The sequence below is a fragment of the Oxyura jamaicensis genome, assembly GCF_011077185.1.
Source record: "Oxyura jamaicensis isolate SHBP4307 breed ruddy duck chromosome 6 unlocalized genomic scaffold, BPBGC_Ojam_1.0 oxy6_random_OJ106709, whole genome shotgun sequence".
In the NCBI taxonomy this organism is placed as follows: domain Eukaryota; kingdom Metazoa; phylum Chordata; class Aves; order Anseriformes; family Anatidae; genus Oxyura; species Oxyura jamaicensis.
This window is the reverse complement of record NW_023304046.1, coordinates 33,535-45,991: the sequence shown is the minus strand read 5'-3', so window position 1 is coordinate 45,991 and position 12,457 is coordinate 33,535.

Sequence of the window (12,457 nt, the reverse complement as noted above, 5' to 3'; positions counted from 1 at the left end):
TAGAGAGCCCTTTTTGGCCCCCTCCCCTGCAAACAGCACGACCTCCATGCAGTTGGTGCACATGCACTCATAGTGTCCGATGGCTTCCCGCTCTGCAGACCTGCCAGATTTTCAGCCTTTTACTCCTGGATCCTTGATCTTTCTTCCCTTGTCAAAAAATGTCTTATCAACATTTTAGAAGCCCCAAATCCCAACCACAGTCTCCTGGGACAAGCTGTGGGACATACTTCCAAGCTCACTTGTACCCAAACATGTACACTGTCACCTAGTCCACCCCTGTGGCAATCCCACTGCCATTATTACTAGGAGACCAAACCTGAAAGATCTATAAGGTGCAATTCTCTTGTACTTTCGACCATAATGGATGTAAGCAGTCTCCACAGATCTGTGGCTGTAGATGTTAATGGCAAGCCTTCAGTTCAGATTTGCTACTGCATTTGTCTAAACAGAAGACAACCTGAATTCCCACCTGAGGACCTGATCTCTGGCAGGTGCTGGGCCTTTTCCTCCCTGAGCTCCTGGACTGGTGGATTTCCCACTGTTTCACCTGTATCTCTTCCTCCTTGTTTCCTTCTGATGGGTCCTGGAGAGCACATTCGATCATCTCTCTTACATGTGGAATCCCTAAGTTAAAGTTGCTCTAGGAATCAATCCACTTTATTCATTGTCTTTACGAGTGGCAACCATGATATTGTACAAAGATGAGCAGTGTTTAATCAGGAAAAAAAAAAAAATCCTATATAAGCTCAACCCAAAAGAACCAAAATCAAACATCAAAAAGTCCCTGATCTGAGAATTAAACACAAGAAAATTTCTTTCCTAAAAACAACATACACGAAATTGAAAACAGACTAAGATGGGAACAGCTCCTGTAACACAACATCACTAATCAAATGCTACAACACACATTTGTTCCAAAGAGAAGGCTCGCACGTCTTGCTGCATGCATCCAGTCCCTTCTAAACTCCATTAAAGAGTAGTCAAAAATAAACAAGATAAAAACCATTTGCATTTATTATACGAATTAGGAGGGCTTGCCAGATGGGGAAGCTCTCCTCCAGCAGGGTTGTTGTTTTCAGAGGCAGAGAAGCACTCGCACTACCCAGCTGTTTGGGGCCTGCCATGTTCCCACTCTCAGGAAAGCATCGCCCCTGGCTTTTCCCTGTAATTAGTGAGTGCTAATACCCTGGGTTAGGCTGTGGAAGTCACATTCTGAGAGATCACCCTTGCGAACAGCTGTACTCGTGAGACAAAACGTCACCACTCCAAGCTGTCAGACGATTCATCTCCAGCGAAAGTCAACCGGGCCGTAAATTGGGAGTTCTTTATCTCAGGACAGCAGACCGAGCTGGGTTTTAATTGCTGAGCTATGCTAATGAGCCTTGTTTGTGACACAAGGTGCTTCGTGGTGGCTGTGTTTGAAAACATGGTATCGTAACCCCCCCGAGGGCGCACACAATCAGCTTAAAACCACTGCCGGCTGGGTACAGAAGAGAAATCATGTACTGGCCCCGTCAGCATGGCACATTATCAAAGGCATCATTAACAGCTGCTTCGTGCAATGGCAGGAGGCTCTCCTGGGTGAGCTCACTTCATTGCCTTTCCATTCTCTGCTCCCTTTTTGTTTTTTCTAAATCGCGGGTTCTGTAAACATCACTGTCAAATCATCTGCAAGGGAACAAAACGATATCGGGAATTAAGCCTTTCCTAGCAGATAAGGCCTGTGTCTGTTTTTAAAAGGGAAAAAAAAAAAAAAAAAAAAAAAAAACATACCCAGGGAAAAGCAAACAGACAAAAGAATAGCAGCAAAAGAGCAAAAGTGTTTCTCTCCAACTTGTTGAGACAAAACCTGCTGCAGCTCCGTTTTCTCTTTGTTCCTTCTGGATTAGGGGCTACAGTATTGTAGACAGCATGTTAACATTGACATTTAGGAACAGAATAGCCCAGGTGGACACAAGGCTGCAGGTTTTCTTGTCCAGATACTGTAAATTCTTTCCTTTACCTCACTAAATGATGAGGCTCATGATAGCTTATTGCTTGATGAAGAAAGCCCAGGCCATGGGGAAGGCTAGTGCTTAGCATCGTTAAAAGTCAGTAGTACTTAAATATGGCATTATTATTCTTACTGAACCACCCAGGGATGCGTGACAGGCCCCCAGACCCCATGTGCTGGATGCAGTACAAATATCTGGCTCCCCAGCCTCCATGCTCTTTTAACCCGGGGGCCCGACCTTGCATATGCTCACACACCCGAGCAGCTAGCAGCATCACGTGGCCCTCCTGAAATCAACACAACTGGTGAATGGAGTGAAATCAGTAATTACCCATGTGCTTAATTATTTGCTGAACTGAGGACTGCTTCATTTTTAGCTTTTTGCTTCAAAATGTTAGATCTCATCCAGCGTGCCTCGCTTTGTGCTCGATCCCACAAGGAACAGTGTGGTCTGGCCTAATTAAGCAAACCACTTAACGAAGTGTTTAAGTGTGTGAACAAACCCATTGACTAAAGTCTGCATTGCTTGGCCTCGTGTGCTCAGCCCCTTGCAGGACAGACCATTGAAGGCATAGATATTGATGGTAATGTACCTTGGGGTGGGATCAGGTCCCCAATCCCAGCACTGGGTGCACAGGGCACTGGGCACACTGGGGCTTCCCTGGAGCTCAGCCAGCAGATGGAGCATTGCAGCGGGTGAGCCAGGAGCCCCAGCAGAGCTGGGAACCACCGATGGGTCCTCTGCTCCCTGCCTGGAGGGTGCCCAAATGCTCCCGTGGCAGAGGGTGCGGAGAGGCAGCGCTGGAGACCAGCTCTCCCCAGGCCTGGGCTGGCTGGGATGAAGCCTGCAGTAGTGGCTTGCTTCTCACAAGCACTAATTTTAGGCCCTTTAGGACAGAAACTAATGATAACACCCTTCCTGGAGAAAAAAAAAGAAAACAATCCCCCTGGGCCTGTGTAAAATTAGCAGTGAGCTGACTGTCCCACTTTCGTTCCCGCTATGTGGGGCAGCACGGCTGGTTAATGCGCTGGGCTTGTCTAAACACCCTTTGCTTCCCCCCTTGCAAGGGGAGTCCAGAAAAGAGGATGAGCCTGCTCACCACGATGGCCAAAGCCTCCTGAGAACCTCCCTGGGAAGGCAGTGGCAGAAAGCAGGGCAAGACAGGCAGAAAAGCTGCCGAGTGGAGGGAAGAGGAGGGGGCAGCCTTCCTCGGCTGCCATCAGTGAGGGATGTGGGGTGGAGGACAGTGCAGAGTCTCCAGGGGGAGAAGAAAAGCCATATGTGCCCTGTGTGCTGCAGCACCCGTGGGAGCAGCCTGGTGAAGCAGCCGGGACCTCAGTGCCTCTCCCTGGTGCTCAGGAAGGACAGACAGACATGTGCACACACCTGGAAACAGAGCACGCTTAACAGGAAAAAATCCTCGAAAGCAGCATCGTTACCATAATCTAGTATTAGTACGAAATACGACCTCCACCCCGGAGCTCTGAGATGATTCCTCTGAGACCTGCTGTCTGCCCAGGTGAAAACCTCCTGTAACCACTCCCCAGAGTGAGGGAATCTCAGAGATAAGGTGAGATTTCTTCCAACATGACAGAAAAATCCTGGCAAACATGCAATGTCCAAGGAGGACAAGAGGGAGAAGAGAAAAAGGGAGGGAACCCCCAAGTCACATCCACCTCAGAAATAATATTTTTTCACAATGTCACATTCCCTGTTGTTTTAATTCCAAACTGCAATCTGTTCCAACGTGATTTTATCTTTCTCTGCTCACGATGCACGTTGCGAGTCTGATCTTGACCCAGCTCCCCTGCTAAATGTTGGTATAACCTCAGATCAAACAAAACCTCAGAAAATTAATACTGGATTTGACTGAGATATAAAGCATAATGATGGGTGGACTGAAGGGAGAGAAAATGAATAAAAAATAAAAAAATAAAAATAAATAAAAAATAAAAGAAAGGTCTCTGGAAAAACAACAGTGTGTACCTTAAACAAGAGGCGCAGTTAAATTTCCCTTGCCCCACACAGCAAAGCCCCAAGAGCTAAATGGAAGCAACCAATTTATTTAAGCAAACAAAAATCTGCCAGAATGGCACTGTTTTTCTCTGTGCAGCTTTTTCTCCCCATTGGGACATCAAGATGTTGTGTTGCTTTTTTATTTTTTATTTTTTCACAAGGCACATTATTCCATTTAAGTGCTTGTGCATGTTTATTAATAAAGGAAAAAAATGAGTGAACAATGAGCTGCTCTGGGGAGGTTGAAAGCCTACACTGGAACAGTGAACCAGAGGAGAAAATCCATTTAGCAAAATGCTCATTTTAAGACATGCTCCTTTCACACTTGAGTTATTTTCCTCTGCACCCCAAACTTAATTAGGATCCTAGTGAAATATCAGTCCTGCATCCATGGCACCGCTTGCATCCGTGCTACCCCAGCCCACTCTGCCCACCTTCCCTCACCCATTCTGGGCACACCAACAAACAGGCAGGACCCCAGGCTACACATCCTGACCTGGTGCTGTGAGAGAGCACGGAGTGACCAAGATTATCTCTAACAACATGCTGGGAAGCAGTGAAGCCTTTATGCAAACCTCCCTCATTGCAGTGATGCCTGAATCTGACTGTAAATGACCCGATGTAAAATGAGCACCATTCAGTTGTTGATGCTGTGATGATGATGGAAGACTTGAGATGTTGAGACGATTCTAGCCCTCCTTCCAGTACCCTGTAACCACAGGTGGACACAAGGGCTGTGGAGATCTCCTGGGCTGATGGGAAACAGCCTCCTTGCAACTGTTCAACAGAGGCAGAGATTGCTATCGCTGCTTGTCACTCCGCTGGTGACAGCTCCTGAGCAGGGAGGAGGCCCCACGGAGCTAGGTGCTGCTGATAAACCAAGCGGAAAGACAGTTGCTGGCATGAAGAAATATACACACACAACCATGGGCATGGTTTCCAAAGCAGTGAAAAAGCAGGTCCACACAGCTGGTCTTGAAAAGGGAGTCAGAAGAAGGCAAGCCACACCGTGAAGACATGCCTGTGGAACCAGAGAGAGGAAACACACTGCTCCCTTGCTACTGAAAGTAATTTAGTAATGTGAGAAGACATTTTTCAAGACCAGCTCATCACTTACCATAACCTCCCAGCTTTGGCAGTTGAGACCTGAACTCCTGCTACCTGGGGACCGCAAAGTTCCCTGAAGATACCAAAGGTTAAATGTAATTTATTCATTTACTGTTTCCAAATTGGATTGTTATTTACCAGCTGTCAGTAGCTGTGTGCTCGGCAGTTTCAGCTCTCTCTTGGCTTTGCTCAAATAGTTTCCCAAAAGCAGAGCCAGTGGGAGGTTTCTGATGCCTTCAGCAGAGCTGGGACAGTCTCTGATGTGGCCGTATCCCCAGGCGTACCCCAAGCACCAAACCCCTCTGCCTACAGTATCGCTGCTTCTATGCTCAGTCAAAAAAGATTAGCCGATTTCAGACAGTGCCTAATGAAAGCTGAGTTCTTCAGTGCCAACATTTGCCCTTCCAGCCCGCAAGCAGAGGCTGGCAGGTTGGCCAGGCATTCAGTCTGCAGCATGTGACCGTTTAATGAGGGCGGTCTGTGAGCTGTAGCGCTAATGCACGGAGTCACAAAAGCCGCTGCCCACTGTGACTTGTTTCACTATAGTGGTAGGATATTTTGTGTGCGTGATTAAGGCCCAGATGGGGAAACAAACCTATTCTCGGCTCTTTCACAGATCTAGTAGGTGAGTGTGGACAAATTCTGTAACCATTTTCTTTCTTAGGAGTCCACTACCATAAAAAGGAGATAGAAAATGTCCTTTCTCACAGGAGGATGCAATGGGTTCAGGTATTAGTGGGATGAATGTCGCAGTAATGCTTGTGAAATGTAAAGACTAAATTGGAGAAAGCCCTGCTGTGCCAGCTTTAAAAGCCTCCATGTAATAGCTGGATCACAAAGGTCTTTTGGGTCTCCCTGCAGCACCTGCAGCAAATGTAGTTCCATTGTTTCCCTGCACTCTGCCATCCAGCCCAACAGCAGCCTGTCTGGAAAACATCAGGCAGGCAGAGCCAGCAAGTACAGCAGCTGTCACAGACACAGTGTGGGATGGATGGCAATAAGCATTTTGTGCCCACCCGGAGCCCAAGTGATTTCTGTGTAGGAAATGCCTGGTGCTCCAGGGATGTGCTCCAGGGACTCACCCCAGGTCGGGCAGACAAGACCAGGTTTTAATTCCTCCCTCCTGCAGCATTCCTACCGGACCTTTTGCAAATGTTTGCTTTTACTGGACCCTTTTGGCATGAGTAGGAATGGTACTAAAGGGTCTGAGATGCTTTGGATACTGACACAAGTGTCTTTTTCCTATTTTTCTTCACAGTTTACAAACATATGCCACAGGGTGCTGCAGTTGAACTTACAAATTCTGAACCTCCCAAAGAAGCAACCCCCATGGCCACAGGGATTTCCGCAGTCCCTGACAGCACTAGGGAGTCTGCGAGCTCTTCCACTTCAGCCAAATGAGTAGTGTCAGGCGTTCCTCCGGCCCACCAATTCTCCTGACAGTTTGTGTCGCCCTTATCAGATTTGCCTCTGAAAGAAACAATGTAATAACATTTTCTCTCCACTGTTGCCAGGAGAAAGTCGCAAATAAACAAGAAGAGAAAGCAAATAACTAAGTAGAAATCAGTAAAACCAATAAAGCAATCAGGCTGAGGAGGAGACGGTGGCTGCAGGGTGGCAAAGAGTTTGTTGGTTTTTATGTCTTTCCTTCACCTTGGTGATGGGGCTCACCTCAAACAGCAGTAGGTAAAACACTGCCGAGTGCTTTTTTTTTTTTTCCCCAAGTGCCCTTGTAAGTAATTTCCCTGCCTTCATCACCGGGGCAGGACCCCTGCCTGCAGCCGATGGATGAAAGCCATCGCATTTCGGCACTACAAGGAGTGAAGGCGGAGGCTGCGGCCAGGCCAGCTTTCCTCTGTGCCACAGCCACACGTCCAGCCATGCATGGCACACACAGACGGCCTCTGCGTGAATGGTCTACAGCTGCCGTGACTTAATGTCACACACACTTTGCAGGATGTTTGCCTAAAGATGGCCTGCCACAGGTTGGCACGAGATGGCCGTCACCAGACAGCGAGGGGACACGGGGCCTAGGAGCGGGTCCCGCCTGCGCTGCCTTCCTTCATCTGTGGGATAATTTCTGACCTCCGGCCACCTGGGGTCTTCCCCAGAGCATCCACAGCCATTTCCACAGAACTCTTTTTGTCACAATAACATAAAAACGTGTCTGATCTCTTCTTAGTGTGTCAGCAAGACATGAAGGAAAACAACAGAAGCCCATCGAGAAGATACTGTAGCTGTTTGCAAAGACATAGAAGTCAGTAATATAAGAATAACCACATTAAACATCCCATAAACATCCAGCACACAATATCGTCTCTCACTGTGAAGAATATTTTATGAAGCATACAATCTCATTCAAGTAGATGCAGCTATCTGCAGCAGGGCACCACCTCTAGCAAGCATGAGGTACAAAGCCTGCCCTCAGATGACATTTCAGGCAGCATTTAATAAACTTCCAAAGATTGGGCTGCAGAGGAAAAATACACCACCTACACAACCCTGCACAGACTATATAGTTCAGTTCTGGACTTTATACAGATCTTCTACGTATTAAAGCATTAGCAGCTGTCCTTGGGTCTTGTTAGCAAAGCTGTCTGAATGCAAGTCAAAGACTCTGTAACTGCATTCACAAGAGTCCTGGCCACAGGATAGAATTTAAGAACAATTCACTAAATTCCTATATGTTTAATTCCACTGAAACTTGGATCTTCGTGTATTAGTACGTTTGGAAGCACATTGAACATGTTTGCATGCCAGTGTCGTGATGCTTTGTGGCATTGCTGAAAGCTGCAGCAACAACACAGCTACTTTGTCAGCCATCCGTACCAATAATGGCAAAAAGAAGGGTTCCTGGTAGGTGATAAAACTCCACTAACAAGAAGCAACTCTGTCCTAGAAGGGGTTTCACCTCTCTTTTCATTTGCAGATGAATGAAACCTCTTTCATTCCCATTCCCTCTCTTGCAGGCTTGCCATTTCACTACCATTCCTCCACACCACAATGACGGCCACGATCGAAGTGACTACCTAAATAAAACCATCTGGGTTCTGCGCTGGTGAGTGTATGTTGTGATGTTTTCATGAGGAACAGCACATCTCTAGAGCTGGTTACAACTTGACAAGTCTCCGTAAAAATTAAAATTGTTGTTCTAATGCTGAAGAATACCACTTGTGTAAAACCCTTCAATTTCAGTAAAAGCTTACAAGTGTATTGTTTTCAAAGGGGTGCAGTTAGGTTCTGATACACATGTAATATGTACCTGGCTCTCAGGAGCACTGTAAACTTAAAGAAAAATCCAACCAAATCTGTGCTGTTCATTGTTATTTTATAACCTTGAACAAGATCATTTCATTAATCTTGGCTTTCAGTAGAATTGAACTTCAATTTTTATAACATTTGGGTGTTAAACTTAGAGGAAAGTTGTTTATTAGTTTAGGAAACAATGGTGTTTATTCACATTTTCTCTCTCCCTCTCTCTCTATTATTTTTGTTTGTATGTTTGCTTTCCTAATGGGAAGAGCATTCATATTAATCTCAAAAGCGATAATCATTTGGTAGCAAGACAAAGCTGCCAAGAAAATAAAGGTGATCCCTCCAGAAACCTGCATGGTAGAGGAATCTTCACACAACTAAACATACCTGTGGACAAGTATTTTTACTTTCCTGCTCTTACAAACAATATTTTAGGTGCCCAAAATTGGCAAATTGCTGGAAAAAAATAATAACAAATAGATATTTATACAAAAAATACCAAAAAAAAAAAAAAAAAAAAAAGGATGCAGTTAAATGCCAAGAGACGGCCCCCGCCCTGGGGTTTTCCCTCCCTCCTTTCCTTATACCAAGACAAACAACACAAAGAGCACACGGCTCTTACCCTTCTTTAGCAGCGAGAAGTTATGACTACGATTTTGATCTTTTGCTCTTTTTACCTATATAATGAGACAAAAAAAGTTAAGTACTTTGTCAGTATGGCTCTTCATGTCTCAATTACCTTAATAATATGAGATCAATAAATGGATAAATAAGGATTAAGTTAGCAGGAGTTTTCCCATTAATTTCAGTGGGAACAGAATTTCATGAACTTGGATCAGGGTCCAAGGACATTCTGGAAATCTGCATTTACATTTGTATGTTTTTTCTCTGTTATATCTCTACTTTCTTGCTGGCCTCCCCTTGCTCTGCTGTTACTATCAGGTCCTTAAAGAAAAGGTTTTCCTCACCTCCTTCGATAGCAGTTAAAATTTCCTCACCACCAGCCTTGCCCACCACTACTAGCAAGTATGTCTTTGGCTATTGGGTTGCCAGCACTGGCTTGAAACTTAAACATATCCATTTATCCTACTAGCACTGACTCCACCTTTGAAAATCTTGCATTTTCCATGGAAGTTCCATTAAAAATAATAATAATAAAAAATCTGGGACACACAATGTTTTCTTATTTTAGTTAGTCTGCTACTGGAATGGTCTAAAACCCCCACCCACTCATCCTCCCAGCAGCCCAACAGCTGCAGTAAGACAGCAGCGCATAAACTGTGGCATGTGTTTACAGAAAGCACGCCCTACTGAACTAGCTCGGTGTCCTTTAACTGCAAGCTGATGAAGTGCATTGACATGTGTACTAACCTCAGCGTTAACAAAGGGCTGCATGGCACTGAGGCTAATACACTTTGCAGACTGAGGAACTAGAGCAGTGCAAAACTAACCTGGCACACCCCACGTAACCCCAAAACCAGCTGACAAACCTCAAAATACAAACATAATCAAGGAACCATCACTCTGTAGCTTCCAAGAAGTTCTGTGGTGATCTGTCCTGAGCTCAGAGCTGTGACATCTTTACTGGAAGACAACATGAGATCATGCTCTAACAAAGCTGCAGGTGACACAACACCAAGGAGTGATAACCAAGGGACAGCGTCACTGCCATGGGACCAGCAACATCAGCCTTGGAGCAGCCACATCAAGCCGTCCAGCTCCAAGTGCAGAAAGCAGGGCTTCGGTGTGGGCATTGCTGACGGTACAGCCAGCGTGGGGACCACAGCAGCTGGTCAGCCAAGAACAAGTGTGACCATCACAGACACAGAGCCAGTGTTAAGGATGCCCAAGCTCTGGCAGTGCCTGGCAGGGCCACATGTTTGCTTCTGCTGCCTTTTTGGGGTGCAGGGCAGCCCTGGCCAGCTCCTTGCCTTGCTGATGAGCCCCTTCCCCAGAGAGCATGGCCCCAGCTCTTGCCCTGCCTTCTTGGGCCCCAGCCGTGAGTTAAAAACATCCTTTCCCAGAACCTTACCAGAGATACAGATCTTCTGGTTCACAGTTTAACACCTTGGGCAGCACACGATACAAATGCTGGAAAGCTGCAGGCGTAAGGCACCATTTAGAAAGCAGAAGCATATAAATGCCAAAGGCTTTGCATGGAATTTCAGATTGCACCTTTATTTTTAAATGCTGGCAAAAGATAAGGAGGGGGCTATGCAGGGAAATATCACCCTTCAGTATCCACCTACTACAAGCTACTGTCAGAAACAAGATAACAAGCCAGATGAACCTTTGGTCTGAACCTATTTTTATGTTCTTACTCAGTCATACACAATATCTGAGCATACTACCATAGCAAAACAAAGCAGACATCCCCTGCCCCTGGCATTCCTGGTGTCACTTCTGCTGGAGAGTTCAGAAAGGAATATGAAGGATGGGAAAACAGCCACTACAGTCCCAGATCCAGCAGCAAAATCTGTTTAGCTTATGAAGAGAGAAGGTTAAGGGATGACTTAGCTGAAGACTACCAGCGTTTACAGGGAGAGTATCATGTTGCGATCAGTCCTCACTGAACATAACTCCCTCACCTCCTCCTGGCTCCTGCAAATGGTGGACACTCCTTTCATGCACCCCATTCCAAGCAATCGAAACCAGTTCTTAATTATCCTTTCTGTGTTTCCCTAATAACCATTGTAAACTGCCTTCACTGTGCCATAAGCCCATTCCTCTGTGTCCTATCCAACAGGATCATGGAGAACAGATTATTCCCTTCTTTGAAGGCATTTAAGACCATTATCATGCCTCGCTGCAGCCTCCTTCTGCCTCGGCGGCACCAATCCTTTGCACCTTTCCTGAGAGGTCACAGCTCTCATTAGTCTCGCTGCTGGACTTGCTCCAAGTGCACCTCATCTGCCTTGAAACATGACCGCCGAGGTGGACACGGGGCTGCAGGCACTCCACAAGCACGCACCAGCACCCCAGGATCTGTCACGTGTGTGCCTGAGAGCAGAACTTTGCCCTCCCTTAATCGTGTCTCGTTTATCAGCAATATAACATTTTACACATTATCACCCCAATTACAAAGGCTTGTAGGTGATAATGAGATTCCACTGGATATATTCCAGCACAGCACATTCTAGGTTTTACTAACTTCATTAACCAAGAAAAGCTGGTTAATGGCTGAAAAGTGCAATGATGCACATAATCATACCAGTTGCTTTGCTACTACAATTATATTATTAAGATGGATCTTTGAGGTACAATTTCCATGTATAATTAGTAGTTTATCCCTTCAGGAAGAAAAATAAAATAAAAAAATCAAAACACCCAAAGGCTTGAACAAAACAGTTCTTGCTGAAAACACAAACGACATGCTCTCAGGGTCAGCCTCCAGATTTGTCAGAGTACAGGAGCAGAAGAGTTTGGAAACTCAGAGCAGGCTCCTGGGGGCTGTGAAATGGCTCCTGAAGCATCGCTGGGGCACCCTGAAGGAGTAAAGGACCTTCCTGCTGAAGCCTCTCCCGCTGTGGCAAAGGCACTGGCAGCATCAGAGGCAGTGGGGCCAGCACATGGGGCAGCAGAAGACAACTCAGCCCTGCAGCTGGGTCAAGGAGAGCAGTGAGAGGTGTATGACAGCTCCTGTGCTTGATGTTCTGGCCAGCTGTATAGGCACCATGATGCAAGGGATGCACCCCTGCCATGTCTGCCACAAAACCCCGGCTGCTGAGCCTTTGCTGAAGGCCCCCTTTCACCAAAATCTGAGATTTTGGAGCTTACTGTGAGTCCTGAGAAGACAAATAAAAATAAATAAATAAATCCACAGATATCAGAATTATAAACCCTTTAGACTGATTAAAAATATTTTTCTCAACTTCGGCATTCTTTAGACATTTCACTATTTTCTTGCCCATCACTGCTCTTCATGATAAAAACAATTTCAATCGGAGATTAAGTAAACAAGCACCACTAGGCAAACAAAATGGTGGGAAACTCTCTCTTTACTCCTACAAAATAACAAAACAGAAGACAAGAGTGCGAGCTTCCAAGTACAAGCCTGATCTTTTGGTTGCCTTTCTCTTGCAGTT